Genomic DNA, 14,893 nt, shown 5'->3' with positions numbered 1-14,893 from the left:
TCCGCAGTAAAACTCATATTGCCTTAGCAAATGACGTAACTTCATACTTCGTATTTAAGGTCAACTTTTTATAAATTCAGTGAAAGAATGAGTTTTCCTGTGAATTTTGGGGTATATTTGCAAAATAATGCTTTACAACCAACTTATGATTATCTGTATTACATCAAGGATGATAAAATAATATACTAGTATAAAAGAAATATTGCTTTAGATATAGTTTTCTTAATGATTTTTATCTTAAGATTTAAAGTAATCTAATAATAATTAATTTCTAACCTTAAAAAATACTCTTCATACAATTGTGATTATGTAATGATGGATGGTCAAGCATCTGTGAATATTTTATTACCAAAGCTAATATATTAGTATTGTATTTCTTATTGATTTTTTTTTACAATGACTCTTTAGTGTTTCTATTTTCTCCAGACTACCATTTAAGATTATCTTTTTAGCAGACAATATTGTCCCTGCTCTTTACTGTAGTTGTTGCATGTGTAAGCTCTGGAGCACATGCCTGGGGCTGAATCCCAGCTTATAGTTTACCAGCTCTATAGATTTGGACAAATTACTTAACTGTGTCCCAGCTTCTTTAACTGTCAAGTGGGGGTAAAAATAATACTTACATCATAGGATTGTTGAATTGAATAAATTAACACATGCGAAGTGCCTGGCACATAGTGGGTACTCAGTGAAAGTTACCTAATAATAATAAAGGTTACCTTATAGTAATCAATATTTACTGGTAATATCTAGTTGGAGCAGTTTTGCCACTATGATTGAAATAATATTTCTAGATCCATCACTTGTTAGATACCGTCATCTTCCAAATCAGTTCTGGTTTTATTTTCTGTAGGTTTTTAGATAAGATTCTTTAGAAGCTCCCTTCTCAACACGTGTGCACACGGGCGCACACACACAGTTTGAATTATTTCATGAAGCATCTTCTTTTAGAGGAGGTACATAATAAATATTTGTTGAACGAATGAGCCATTTCCTCCTCCTTTCTGTCATGAGCTGGCATAAACTCTCGAAGAGATTTGAAAGGAGACTTGGCACCAGTGCTACCTCCAATGAGACATTCTTTCCACAGTGATTGCCGTTTACTATGGTTTTTTATCTTTTTAATTCTTTTAAAGTGACATGATAAGCTGTGCTGCTGGTGAGGCGGTTGCTCTAGGGAACAGTTTTCTTCTCCAGTGAAGAATAAATTCAATGGTAAGAGAGAATATGTAAGTGGAATGTAGACTAGACGAGTTAAGCAGTGTGTCTGCCATTTGTACTGTCTCATTCCGGGAGCTTTTGCAACATCAGCAGCCTTCGTGTGTAGGTCCCTGTGCTCCTTCCTTGCCATCCTTCTTCTCTGGCCATAGCCAGCTGGAGCTGGGATGGGGGCCTGACCGAAATGTAGTCATCTTTAGACAAAGTTAGGAGAGGTGGAGTGTGGTCATACTGTTCACAGCTCTATGAATTTTATGAAATATAAAATTTAACTGCTCTGAACTTTAGTCACACAAATAAATATAAATCATTGCTATTTATTCATTGATTTATTTACTTATTCTGCAAATATTTATTGAGCATCTGTTATATGCCAGGCACTGTCGTAGTAAACTAATAAAAACAAGTTGTTGATAAATATGTGGGGCAAAACAAAGGTGTATAGGGAAACGGATGGTGGTTGAATGGGGGTTACCGATTTATAGAAGGCGAGCAAATAAGGCCTTGTGGACAAGGTGACATCAAGCAGAGATTTCAGGGAAGTGCGGGAAGAGCATTTTGGGCAAGGGGTAAAGACCCTGAGATGAGCATTTGCTTGGCATGTTCGAGGTATGGCAAGACTCAGAGTGGCTGGAGGAGACTGAGGGGGAGAGTGTAGGAGCTGGTTTTGGAGAGTTGAGGGTAGTTACTTCCCAAGGTTAGTTGTATTAAAATCTGCAGCAGGTTAGTTGATAGGACAGAAGCATTTTGCTTTTAGATTAAAATAAGACTTTGTCAACATACTGAGTTTTTGTTTGTTTGTTTTTGGAACACAGTACACAGTACTGTGGTACACAGTAAATACTTTCTCTGAAGTGTGAAAAGTCTGTGGATTGCCATGTTATTTTATTCAGGACTGGTGTTAATTTTTAATAGTATTTATTTGAAGTTCAAAAGGTTGTAAATATTGGTATTTGTATTCATAGTACTGATTTTTATATGTAAGAGGAGTAACTGATTATAAATGAGAAGTGGGGTCAGATTAAATATATAGTTTAGTTATAATAACTTTATGGAGCGGTGACTACTCATTTAATTTCATTGCCATCACCCTTACAATAGCATTCGCTTCGAAAGGTAAGCCAAAACAGGATTATTTTTTTCTTTACTCCACGATTTTGGCTCTGCCCTTCTTCTTCGAGTTCATAATGGAGATTGAGAAGTTTTAGTATCTGTTGGGTAATCATAAAGTAACATGTTAATATGTAAAATGATTCAGTCTGTTTACAGATTTGTCAAATGATATTGGAAATTGCCTTTTAAGTTTCGCTTTCAGAAACATTTCATGGGAAGCTTTGGTCTCATTACAATGGATGATCATGAAAACATTTCGTTTACACCTGGCAGGAATGACCTTTTGAAATCAACTAACTGATCAGGTGAACTGGTAACCATAGGTGACCTGTCTTGGCTTCTGTTATAGTCACTAGACTGTGTTTCTGTTGAAATTTTAACTAAAAGTAACTAAATATTTTCTTGGGGTGGGGCAGTTTTTCCTAGGTGTATTTATTTTATCGTTATTAAACCTTCATTCTTCTTAAGACTTGTTTTATCACTAGACAATTATCTAGGTTATCCCAATTAAAAATTTCGTAATCAACTGTATTACCTTTTGCGTCAGTGAAACCCTGCCCTTTCATTTGCTTGAAGGAGGGGCAAGAAATGTTAATATTTTAGGATAGAGGTATATTTCAGATCATTTTGGGTATTTGGTCCAAGCATCCACACATACTCCTTCTCCAGTCCCCTCTCCCTTCAAAAGTTTGTGTGTGATACTGTTTTGTGTCTGTTGGGTGGAGGCAGGGTGAGGGGAGTGTGGTAGAAGAGAGGGTTTGGGTTTCAGAGACCTGGGCAGAACTCTGTTTCTGGCCATGTTACCTTTGGCGTATCTTGGGTGGCCTTTGACTAGAGCTGCTCTAAGTACAGCTAGCCTGCTGTATCCTGGAAACTAGAGAATAGTTCTAAAGGTTCTCAACCCTGGGCTAGGAAAAGGCGATTTAAGTTCAATACAAATTAATGAATTTTGGCATGTAGTCTACCTTGGAGATGCACTCTGTAACCTTCTTGAACATTGTCTTGATTTGTGTGTCTAAGCATTCTTCACGCATTAAAAGTGGCCTGTGTTATTTGAGAGAGACTTCCTATTTTGGAATTGACCTTTTTGACTTTTCCATGTTTATAGGTTTTTTTAAAACTTGAAATTTGGAGGAAAAGAGTAGAGTTGTGACTTTTAGTTTTTCATTTTAAACTGGGTTTTAAAAGTGGCCTGGAATAGAAGTAATGTAATAATACAGGAAAAATTTAAGAAAATTTGAACTGTGGTTACATATATTTGTAAAATTTTATTTTAGTAAAGTCTTCTATGAGCCTCCTTAAAATCAATGAAAAGTTATTAATCAAATGAACCTGTATTCTATTTGTCATTCATTTTTTGTAAGTGTACATATAAAATAATAGTTGATTTCTGACTACTAATTTTTATGTATCTTTCACTTTTGATAGCAAGTCAAACACACAAGAAGTTAAATGAAGTTTCTGTGACCAGTAGAATATGGTTTAGTGTAGTATTACTACTATACCAGGTCATAGTGAAGCTCACTCTGGCTGTAAGTGTTAGTGTATGAGCAGGAACATTAGGCCACTGGTTCAAATTTATAGTATCAGTGATTTCTAGAGACTGGTGTTTTTCATTTTGCAAAACACACTGAAACCACTATTTCGGTATGCTTTCTTTTTTTACTTTATTCTTAACTCATTGTCTTTCCCAATATTCATTAGTCAAAATGACGCTCTAAGGCAGTTTGTTGAGATCTTTGTATACCGGATTGTTTTCAAGGCAAACCATGATGAGAAGCTAAACCATTCTTAGATTATTCTCTCTTATATTAAGATATGGATAAGATATAGATAAAGTAGTCTTATCATATCTTGCATTATTTTTCACATACAACCTATTTATATGTCCTCACCCATATTGTCATCATTTTATGGTATTTGTCTTTGCTTTGATTCTGAGCTTTTAGTCCTGGCAGAAATATACTGGCAAAAGTTGTTCTAAGTCTAATTTTCAAGCTTCCGTATAAAACTTTCCACTGCCTTTCACCAGCTTTTGAGTTTTTCTTGCTCCTGGAGAAAATGTCACTAGGAGGATGGGAAGAAGGAAAAAGTTAAGAGTTTGAGAGGAAGCTCATTTTAATAGTGGGTTACTAAATTAGCAGCCGTCTTTTTATATAATTAATTCTTTAAACACTACTACTTTTATTCACCATGATGAGTTTATAGATAAATGTGGGCCACAGAGGATATACATAAGGATCATTCGTGTTAAGTGATTCTGGGTCATAGGTAATTTTTACATCTCAGTTTTCTGTGTTTTAATGTTTGTTATTTTGTCCCTAAAAAGTAAGATCCAGTAAGCATTACTTTGAATTACCTGCCTCTTCTATTGAAATCTCCCATTAAGTTTCTTGATTTTAGGAACTAAATGAGTCAGGGTCCAGTTAGGAAAATGGAAACACTCTAGATGTCCTAAACAGGAAATTTTAATACAAGGAATTGGTAAACAGGTTTTGGCAGAGCAGAGAAACCAAACAGAGTATGGTGGGCAATCTAGAGATGAGCAACAGTGGTAAACCATTGGCATCCTTAGGACCAAGAGAGACAGTGGAAAATAAGGTGTTACTAGAGCCTAGACTTGGGGGGCTATCTGTCAGGAGCTGAAACCACAGAGAGGGCATCAATCCAGAGCTGGGACCATGGAGCCAGGGGCTGACTGACTAGAGGTGGAACCATAGAGAAGATGGGGAAAGATGGGGGAGAAAGAACAAGGCTTTTCTCCTCCTTCTACCCTCTGCCATCGTTTCTCCTGCTGGGAGGACTTTTCCAAGAAGCCAGAGCAAGGGACCTGGGGAATGTAGTTCCTGCTGTTCAGGGAGTGGGCAAAGAACAGGAAATTGATTTGAGAGCAAATAGGCAAATGACCAGTACAGACAATAAAAAAAAGTGTTGATTTTTTTCCCCTGGAAACTGATATTATTATTGCTTTCATATTCTAAGACACTCCTCTTTTCCCATGGCTCAGGATCTCTTGTATAAGATGGAAATAATTATGATATATATAGTCTCAGTTTTCAGGAATCCTTTATATTTAATGGTATTATGCTGTTATTACATTTGCTGAATATATTTCTGCCAGTCTCTTCATTTTTATTGTTTGTACATTTTTGACACACAGAAGTTAATCATTTTCATTTGTTCAAATCTTTTCCTTTATTTTTTTGTATGTCTTCAACACTTAGAAAGTCAGTTCCCTTGAGATATTTAATAAATATTCCATCCTGTCATCTGCTTTTTTAGGTTTTAAACATTTTTAAACTCTGTGATCCGTCTGGAATTAATTTTCGTGTGGGGTTGATGCATTATTTTAAGCTCAATTAAGACAGTTTATTCATTTTTAAAGATTACCTATGCTTTCAGAATCTCAATCTTTTCTTTTTAAATTGCCTTGTCTGTATTGGATTTCTTTAATTTGATAGATACTTATCTATAGTAATATTCTGAATTTTTGCTTATAGTTCCAAATAATTCCTTATTGACTGTAAAGTGTAGTTCTATTTTTAATCATCTTTGAAGTGGCTATCCAAAAGCATTTTACCTCTTTTTTAGAAATGAAAATGTCACGATTTGCATTACTTTTAAGACCTTTGGATATTAACTAACAAATAGGTGTGAGTTCAGTATGGACGCGTGCATCTCTGTTTATTGCTTTTTATGTGCAAGTTCATAAAGGACTGTCATGGTTTTCATTTTTTTAACTTAGTTGCGGGAGACTAAAGTTACTGTGTTGAGTAGTGAGTGACTAATGTGTTTTGAACTTGGCCTTTTAAAATCAGTCGCTGTAGTCATATTCATCTGGTAATTGTGATATGGAACGTTGTCTACATTTAGTAGACAGGAAAATAAAAGTTAAAGTTTCAGAAGAAAGGAAGGGTAGATTACTTACTTAATTATTAACTCCTTACCCTTTTCCTTGATGAATTTCTTGACTTATGAGGATATTGGAACTCTCAAAGTATCTAAATAGAGAGGGCATGACTTTTATTTTATTTGCTCCTGAAATGTAGTGTATGATGAAGTGTTTGTACAGTGACAGAATAGTTAACATAGCATTGTAAAAAAACTGAGTTGTAAAGGAGGGTGAATGAGGAGAGAAGGTGTGTTTTAAAATGCATTATATATCAGAAAACATTCAGAAAAACTAACTTCTCGTATTTAGTTTTGAAGTAAGAGACTTTAGTTTTCAGTTCCTCTCTAGTCATAATTATAAATTTTGGTGTAATTGTTACTTATTAAATACTTCTTAATGTAAACCTAAAATATTTAATGTGGAAGAATTTGACATTATAAAAATAGAATAATGTAATGAACCCAATGTGTCCATCACTGAGGTTCAACACTGTAGCTAATTTCATTTTATCTCTATTCTCATTGACTTCTCCCTTCACTTCTGGATTCTTTTGAAGCAGATTCTAGCTATCGTATTTCATCCAAATATTTCAGTATGTAACTCAGATAATAACTCTTTTTAAAAAAATGTAGTCACAATACCTTTATCATATCTGAAAAGTTGACAGTAATTTCTCAGTCTCAGATATTCAGTGTTCTCATTTTCCCAGTTGTCATTAATAAGTATATATATCTGTGTATGTATAATAATTATTTTTTTTTTAAACAGTCTCTTTGACTCAGGATCCAGACAAGGTCGCTACTTTAGGATTGGTTTATAAATTTCTTAAATCTCTCTTAATCTGTAACTTCCTCTTCCATAGTTGTTTATTTCTGCTAAAAAAACCTGGATCATTTGTGTTATATAAAACATTTTATTTGATGGATAACTTTATTATAGAAAAATAAAGATGATTCATCATAAGTGTTTTCTAGACTTGTCATTTGTCTACTTTGTTAATGATTTTTGCCATATCCTAAAAATATTTGCTTACTGTTTTCATGATTACTGTCCTGCTTTTAAAATCAAAATTCATACTTTATTCTAATTCTAATCATTCACATTTATGGAATCATGGATTTGATATCTTTGTTATATTTTAAAATACGCGTTAAGATAAAATTCTTCACCCCTGTACCCTCTAGAATCATCGTGAGTACCACACATTAGGAAACACTGCGTTAATATCAGTGCCTCTTCTTAGTCTCGCCGCTCACCTCTTGTACTGAAATCTAATCAGTTACCCCAAGAGGGACCACTTTGAAACCTTAGATGTATTTCCTACATGTCTCCAGAAACAAGGTACATTCTGTGCAAAGTATGGTTTTACTAGCACCCTGCTAGTGAGGTGTTACCAATCTGAGATCATGGTATCTAGCCTGCTCAGCGCTTTTATCTTTCAGGTTCACATTCCATTCCGTGTGACATGTAATTTTATAGAGGAAGGGAAAAAAAACCAGGAACTTGCTTCTGGGTTGTCATTGAAATCTTCAGTTTATTGTTGGTAAATGGAGTTAAGTAATGGCTGAAAACATTTTTCTTTTTGTTGAATAGGAGTTAACTTTTAGGGAAAGTTAAATTTGAAGACTATAAATTGGGAAGAAGAAAACATAGTGACTTTTTTTAGTTTCTAAAAATTTGTGGAGAAGCCATTTCAGTAAAATAATTTGTTTGAAAATATGAACTTTATGGAAAAGAGAATTTATTAATTTACTTTGTGTGGATCAGTATATTTAACTATGTTTTATATCTGAAGATTAGACTTATTTATGTATCAACATAAATATGCTGTAAGTAATTTGCAAAGCTCTTTCATATACACTTTAGTTGTATCTCATGTTACTCTCTGAGGAGTTATCATCTTCATTTTACAAACTAGGAAGCTGAGGGAAGCGCAGAGATATCCTGTGTCTTGCCCATAGAAGCTCAGCTGGTCAGGAGATACTGAGAGTCATGATATGTCTTAGGTGTGAAAAGGCATTGGATTTGAAATCAGATGTTCTGGCCCTAGTGCTGTTTATTAGCTAAGCTATTTAAGCTTGGGCACTTTATTTCAAATCACCAAGCAACAGTCATTCTAACTGTAAATTGAGATAATTTGCTGCAGAACTTTCTTGAGAAGGAAATTAGATAATGTGTATGTGAAAGCAATCAATATAAAACTTTTAAAAATTTATAAAATGAATTCTCTTGTGAGTGCATATTATTGTCATTTTATCCATTTCAGTAATATAATCGTCAATAAATATTTAGAAATAAAGACTCATTGCCTTTTAAAGAAATTTTCATGGAAGTCTGAGTAATAAAACAGTAAAGGAAGACATTCCTGTATGTTTCTAACACAATTTGGTTTCTGTGGAGTTCTTATTTCTTTAATTGGGAAATTAAAAGTACATTTCATTCTTTTGGTGAATTTTGATGGTCTCTGGAGATAGAAAAATGAATCAGGTATGTTTCATTTCCTTGAAGAGATTACAGACTTAAAAAGTGAATTTTAGCAGAACGTGGAAATGCTTTATCAGAGGATGAAAGAGTGCAGCGAGAGTTTGAGGGAGAGATCGGTCATGATCATATGTGTGTACCGGACTAGGCTCATATGCCTAGTATTTGTCTAGACACAGGGAGGTTATGCCCGCATGGGGCTCTTGGACAATAAGTTGTCACGGGTGACTTTGTTGAAGCTTTACATGATTAGTCAAATGACTAGATAAAAGGATGGTTACCTGAGTTCAGGGGATCTTCCCCCACCAGGTGTGTCTCTGCTATTGAGAGGAAGGTGTGTTGTGAAGGAAAGGAGTGAAAGTGGAAAGAGAAGCTAATGTTTTGAGAACACAAGGTGAATACATGCCTCATGGGCATCTGTTACTTGACGAAGGACAGAAGAAAGTACAAATCACCTAGCTAAATTCTATTTCTGTCCTGTTCATCCATCTTTGCCAGTTTCCAAGGTTATTTCTCTTAGGCTTGTCCATTTAGTCCTGTTTGCACTCTAGGATTCTGATCGCAGTGTGTCTCCATTTGGTTATATATTATTGTTCATATCATGAAGTGATTGTGTGTATCATCAAGTGAAATGATATGATAAAATGTAAATAAAAGCGTTTGTTTCACACACTGCATGGCCAATGTAATATAAATGCTGTTGGGAAATTATGTGGTTGAAGTGAGTCAACAAGTGCATAAGCCTTAAGGAACATTATCACCTCCATTGGCTCTCCTGTCACTTACGAAACATAAATCATGTGATGTTTGTGTGGTGAAGGCCAATAGGTTATGCACCTGGGCTAACGATGGATAGAAGGTCTCAGAGTTCCTCCTCAAGGTCGGGAAGGCAGCACTGGGGAATCAGTGTGCTTCTCTGAGATCCCATAGATTCACCTCTCAGAAGACTCCTGTACATGTATGTACGTTTTGCCTCCATTATATTAGTTACTATTTCTCATGCTCCAACCACTCAGTACAGATCTGTAGGTTACTGCCTGTAAATATCTAGCTTAGTACTAGCATTTCTTTCCTTAAAATAGTCTTTGCATTTTTTATATTTGGAAACATAACCAAATAATAGAGAATACTGTCAAATAAGGATCCTTTAGCTTTTGGTAAACTAGATAAGCTTTTATGTGCAGTTTCTAGATAAAAATGCTATACTTATTTATAGGGCTAAAGCTCTAGGAGGTAAAAGAGAGGTCTTTTGTGAGTAGGATATATTGGTGTCTTAGACCATAAGTAAGCTTCTAGACCGAAATGCTGAGGTGACTTTTCTCACGATAACGTTGTGGGTGACAGACACTGCAGTTCGCCTGTCCAGTATGTTTCATCCCCTTTTCCTGACTACCAGTGCCCTCCTTTCTTTGGGGTGACAGTGGGCCTAGCTGAGAGGCTTCCCTTGGTAGACTCATTGCAGTGCAGTCTAAGTGGATGTTTCCTAGCGTATATTTCTGTTTCCCTGAGTCAGCTTCCCCTCATTCCCTGTTGATTTCCTTCTTTTCCTTCTCAGGAAAGTGGGCCTGGTGCTTGGGCTTTCTTGCTACCAACTGTGACAATTAGAAGTAGAAGAAATCTCTGTATGTGAGTGGCTGAGGAGAAAGAACGAAGGAGCCTGGGGCAGTAATGTCATTGTGGAGCTGCCTTGGACTGTCTACCTATGCCCTTCTCTTTACACAAAGAAAATACAATTTCTTTTATTTTTTTGCAGAGGATGATTCACCCTGAGCTAGCATCTGTGCCAGTCTTCTTCTGTTTTATATGTGGGTCGCCACCACAGTGTGGCCACCATTGAGTGGTGTAGGTCTGTGCTTAACCACTCTGCCACGGGGCTGGCCCAACAATTTCTTTTTAATTAAAACCACTGTAGGAGGCTGGCCCCTTAGCTGAGTGGTTAAGTTTGCGCACTCCACTTCAGGGGCCTGGGTTTCACTGGTTTGGATCCTGGGTGCGGACTTACACACCACTCATCAAGCCATGCTGTGGTGGCATCCCACATATAAGAGCTAGAATGACCCACAACTGGGATATACAGCTATGTACTGGGGCTTTGGGAAAAAAGAAAAAGAGGAAGATTGGCAACAGATGTTAGCTCAGGGCCAATCTTCCTCATCAAAAAGTATGAATAAAAAAAACCCACTGTAGAAGGATTTTCTGGTATGTGTAGCTGAATATAATCCTAACTTTGCTGCATAAGAAACATTTTTTTTTTATTTCACACCAGAGCCTTTGTTACTAAAAGCTATTAGTACTCCCAAGATAGAGATTTTGTCAGTGAACTTTAACTAGTGTGGAACTTGACCAGCTGAGATGAAGAGGTTATGAGAAGAAAACATAATTTCAGTGTAATTTTGAGCATAGTATATCATCAAGAATCATGCAATTCAAGACCGTTCTCCTCCTGAACAGTAATTTGAAGAAAATTTGGGATTCAGATGAGTTCTTGCAGTTTGGTTTGATTGTGGTGTTTGCAGCTTTCTTACCTCTTACAGCCTGGCCATTTCTTAAAAGGTATAGCCACTAAGATGGATGGCACATGGCTCGTATCCAAAGGAGCGCTGTGTTTCTCCTTGCTGATTTTAGCCTGCCTGTGCTCCCTTCAAAATATTCGTTATGAATGGAGACTCCATTGTGTTGACTGATCCTATGCTGCAAAAGTTCACAAATTACTTCATTGATTATGCATACCACGAGAGTTGTTCCTGCGGTGGGGTGGGAGTAATCAGGCCTGCTTCTGGGTGCTTGTGGATGGACTGTGTGTGTTTAAGAAACTTGAGAGGTGTCAGGGAGTCTCTGGAATGAGGTTTCTTGGCTTGCCAGTATCCAGAAATAGCTGGAGCTCTTAATAAAAATGCATGTCCCTGTGCCTCACTCAAGACTTAGTGAATTATAATCTCTGTGGATAGAGAGTGGGAATCTGTGTTTTTAACACACAGTGCAAGGATTCAAGGACACAAACATTTGAGAATTACTCTCTAAGTCTTTTAGATTTCCTCAACCTCTTACGCAAGTCCCTCAAGTTGGGTGTTTCTGTTAAGATGACGAATTAACCTCTTCCTTTTGGCAATTGCATCCTTCGCTGTAGGCATTCGTTGTTGACACTGCTGTGTTCTAGCTTGCCAAATGGTGGTTCTGTATGCAAAATCAACTTTTAGGTTTAATGTTTGAGGAAAGTACTTTGTCTTAGAGTAATTGACATTACGTTGAATTGAAACAGTGTTCTTCTAGTAATAGCCAGGGAGCTGTTTTGCCTTAAATGGTGCTTATCTGACTTGCAAGAGTCCTATTCACTCAGGTTTTCCAGAAATTCATATTTACCTTCATTTTATTGGGGAAATATTTTCTTCTTTCCTTTCATTTAATGAAGTGTTGATCAAAGTATCAATTTTTTAGTCACTCTTTCCCATACCCCTTTAGAAGTAAATGGAAATATAATTTTTTAAATAAAAAAAATTTATTGCCATCCTTAAAATAACTTGCCTCTCCCTTTGAATAGTTTTGAAAAATGTGGCGTCACTTCTAAATCATATCTTTGCCATTAAATGCATACTCTAAGTAGCCATTAAACAAACATCTCTTGTTATTTTTTTGGTACAAAAATTTTACTTCCCAGTAAAATATATAAGGAAGCAAACCTTTTTATGAACCTGAATCTATATATCTTTATTATAGAACACTTGCACATTTTATAGTGTTTGTGCTTTTTGAGTCATTTCTTCAGCAGTGCCAGTTTCTGTTTAGCTAGTAGGTATTTTTGAGGGCTTCTCATTGAGCATGTGTTTTGCATTCCCTCTCACCACCCCCTTATTTATTGGGCTGTTTTAGTCATTGTAAAATGCTTTGCCCTTTCTTAGAGCAAATACCATAAAGGATTTGCCTTAAGGGCTGTTATTTCTCCATGAGTTAAGGTGGAGTGAGAGGACTCAGGAAGTGAAGCAACCAGAGAGGACAGCTCATCTCCCTTTATGGAAAGTGATCTTGCAGGAAGCATTACTCTGCACGCCACCCATTGAGAGTCAGGCATTTCAGAAGATGTCCCTTTTGGAATGGTCGTAAAGGTGTGTTTTCTTCTGTTGATGAAATACAAGTAGCCCAAGAAGATTTGGCAGTCCTTCAGTCTTGGATAGAGTGTGGGCCCTCTGTAGTCATGGAGGAATAGAATGGACGGGTGAGACAAGTAATATCCTAGCAGCTGTGAACCAGGCACTGGTCAGTCTGGGACACTCTGTCCCTGGTCCTAGAACTTTACAGGCTGATTGGGAATGTTTGAGATCTTAGTTATGCGACATGCGGTTCCTATGAATGCATATGCGTATAATACATACTTTGGATAGACACTTGTATGTAAATGATAAATAGCACATGAATCATGAAGTCATTCTGCAGTTTGACTATCAGGTAGTTGAAATTTGTTGCTTTTATGGTTTTGGTCATAATATGATCCTTACTAATGAGGTGTAAAATATCAAGAATGTTGACTAATATCTGGTAAGATCTCTTTTAAAATATATATCTTTATCTAAAAATTAAAGTTTAATGATACTTGTAAAATATTCAAACAATATAAAAGTGTACAAACTGTTAAGTAAAATTTGCTCAGCCTCTTCCTGCCTCCCTCCTTTCCAGAAGTAATCTTTCCAGCTTTTTCCTCTTCATTTTTGTGCTCTAATGTGCACCACTCTCCCCAGCAAGTACATATTGTTTTGCAGCTTTCCTTTTGTTCTTTAATATCTGTGATGGATATGTTTCCAAGTCAGTATGTATAGGCATTTATCATTGATGTACGTAATTTATGTAGCAAAGTCTTTGACATTGTGAGTATTCTTTATATCCAAAGGCTTTTTAAAATAAATATTTGCTTGCTTGTTTATTTTTTTGCCCAATACGTATCTTTATGAGGCCGTAAATAACAGAGAAAAATCAGATATAAAGTGTGGGTAATCTTATTAATGAGTGTTATGATGCGTTATCTACAAATTTCAGTTAAAATTAATAAACAATTTGAAAATGACCTAAACATTTTTGTCAATGATGACTAAAATATTGTAAACTCTGCTTATGAATGTTTTTCTCTATACTCGATTCTGTGTAAAATAATATTCAGGTGATTTTAGATTGCATTTTAAATCTTTGAAACTTAAGCATCTGCAAATAAGCTATCCATTCAATTTTTCTTAAGATTAAAAATATGTAACTAATATCATGTCAGTTATACCTCAATAAAAAATTTTTATTTAAAGATTTATAAGTAAAATAGCTAGAAATACAGTCCCATAAATGCTGTGTATTATTTGTTTGTGAAAATTCCTATGTCCTTCCATATAATAATGGATAAAGAATTGGTGAGATGACCCAAAGGAGTAGATGGTCAAAATTAATTTATTTTGGATATTGCATTATTATCTTTCTAAAGTTTCTCTTTAGTTTGGTATTTATAATTCTATTTCATGTAGGCTGATAATAAAATAAGTCAGTGTTTCTGATAGTTATACAAATGGTAAATAACAGCAGAAGCCAATTTAGGATTTGAAAAAATGTTGTGGCTTGTCTGCTAATCATATAATCCAAATGTGAAAAATTGAGAGGTGATTCAAGAAGGTCAATGATTCTTTTAGACTACCATTTTAATAAATAGCAATCTTGCAGTAAATTCAGTAAACTAATTTGAGTTCTACCCAAAAGGTAGGAGTGGTTTCTTAGTATACCTTTCAGTTTCATGACTGATTCTTTTTGTGTACTATATGTGAATATGAATTTTGTACATAATATTAAATGACTCTGTACCATTGTTTCTTTTACATCTTTATTTGTTGGAAGCTCTTTATTTTCCATCTCTGTCACAAAGCAACATTTATCTATTTGAAGTGGAAATTTTTACATGCCAGTGTGAGCCTTGTTTGTGTTCACTAACAGAGATCCTTGATATATTGATTTAGGGATGTGGTCGCCTTTTCATTGTGCAAGAAAATGCAGTGATCATCACCTTATTCAGAACAAAAGCCAGAAACTGATTCTGCCTGCTAGTGGGATTGATTTAATTGGCATCTAGCATTTATACTTAAGACAGGAAACTTAACCCTCTCCCGAGTTTTTGAGCTATTCATGTGTTTGATTAAATCATTTTCCGTGCATAACTTCTTAACTCTG

General features: G+C 35.6%; 1 protein-coding gene across 18 annotated transcripts in view; it reads left to right on the top strand.

Annotated features, from left to right (window-relative positions):
* The window catches only part of PDLIM5 (PDZ and LIM domain 5), a 196,684-nt gene that overhangs the window by 16,968 nt on the left and 164,823 nt on the right, over positions 1–14,893 (top strand). Inside the window, exon 1 of one of the 18 annotated variants that reach the window (XM_070614278.1) lies at positions 9,528–9,662. The exons of the other annotated variants lie outside the window; for them this stretch is intronic. The gene's annotated coding sequence lies outside the window, so the exon portion shown is untranslated. Of the gene's footprint in view, positions 1–9,527; positions 9,663–14,893 lie in introns of those variants that run through there. 18 annotated transcript variants of the gene reach the window in all.

Source organism: Equus przewalskii, chromosome 3 (genome assembly GCF_037783145.1).
Source record: "Equus przewalskii isolate Varuska chromosome 3, EquPr2, whole genome shotgun sequence".
Lineage (NCBI taxonomy): Eukaryota > Metazoa > Chordata > Mammalia > Perissodactyla > Equidae > Equus > Equus przewalskii.
This window is presented reverse-complemented; position numbering and strand designations above follow the sequence as displayed.